Source organism: Elephantulus edwardii, unplaced genomic scaffold, assembly GCF_000299155.1.
Source record: "Elephantulus edwardii isolate Elephantulus edwardi_28Jun2011 unplaced genomic scaffold, EleEdw1.0 scaffold00164, whole genome shotgun sequence".
NCBI classification, from domain to species: Eukaryota; Metazoa; Chordata; class Mammalia; order Macroscelidea; family Macroscelididae; genus Elephantulus; species Elephantulus edwardii.
The window spans coordinates 7,752,029-7,753,444 of NW_006399914.1; positions in this window are offsets into that span (position 1 = coordinate 7,752,029).

The window sequence follows — 1,416 nt, forward strand, 5'->3', positions numbered from 1 at the left end:
GGGACATCATGCTTGGGAGGGTGGAGGGACAGCACAGGAAGGGAAGGCCCTCTGTGAGGTAGATTGATTCAATGACTGGAATAATTGGGATGGGAGTGTCAGAGACAGTGAGATTGGCACAGGACAGAGCCAAGTTTAGGACTGTTGTACATAGGGTCACTATGAATCGCAAGCGACCCGATGGCACATAACAACAACAACATAAAAAAGAATACTCCACAATCTGTTTTCTTTGTCCTCACTGCCTAGTCCTCCTAGTCAGGGAAATGATTAGATGTCCATACCCTCTAACAAGTATCCCACACAACTCAAGAGTTCAGTAGAAACTAGGTGTGCGTATGCTCGAATGAGACTGGGCTATGCTTTGGCAATCTAAGAAGGGGGATGGGATGGGGAAATCAGCTATGAATAAGTAGTTGTAGTACAGGGAAGGGACTCTCCAATTTTTAGACCACTAAGCTTATTGACTCTGGGCAAAATGTCAGAGAAATGTACTAGCCATTTTAGTAGTCTGTAAGCACGTGGAACTAAAGCATTGATCTTTAAGACCTAGCACAGATTTACTTAGAGTAAGTGGTAGACTTCTCAGAATGTACAGCCTGTAGAGGACACTATATTTGGATTACAGCAAGACACTGGACAAAATCTCATGGCCTCATTCAGAAATGTGGGTTGCATAATAATTCAACTAAATAGTTAAGTGACTGGTATTGTCATCTTTGCATGTGTATGTGTGATCAATGCATTTGTAAAGAAAGCATTTGCCATTTAAACATTCTTAGCATATACAGCTCTGTGACATTGCATTGATTGTGTTCAACCATCACCATTTCTGAAAGCCCATTTGACTCCATTATAACTAAGTGCTGAATAGAATGATTTCAGTTAGAAGGAGCTGAGTAGCTATCCCAGGGGTCTTCCCTTGAAAATCTTGATCAGTTTTATCAGTAATTTGGATGTGAATAAGGAGAAAACATTGAGTCTGCAGCTGATAGACCCTGGGAAGGAGAATGAGTGCTTTGAAAGATTAAAACATTTGGACTTTTTGTAGCTGAAACTCAAGTTTTGGCCAGCAAGTCAGAACCAACTCATAGCTGGCCCTCCTGAGCCTTTTCAGAGGATGTAAATCACAGGGGAGATTGCTTCTATTTTTCCCTCGGAGAAGCTCACAGATTCAAACCTCCAAAGAGGCCTGGCCTCTGGGTTAGCAGTGCAATTCCCTATAGAACCTGGTTGTAGTTTAAGCCTGTATCTAACAGAAAAATGTAATAGGTGGAGGAGTTCTTTTAATGCCCATAAAAAATCAATTACAGTGCACAGATGCAGTGAACGGTGGGAGTGGACTTGAATCGGGACACACCCCTGCAGCTCTGACCCATGACCCCCATCTTCAGGTACTGCATTGCTCCCCCCCCC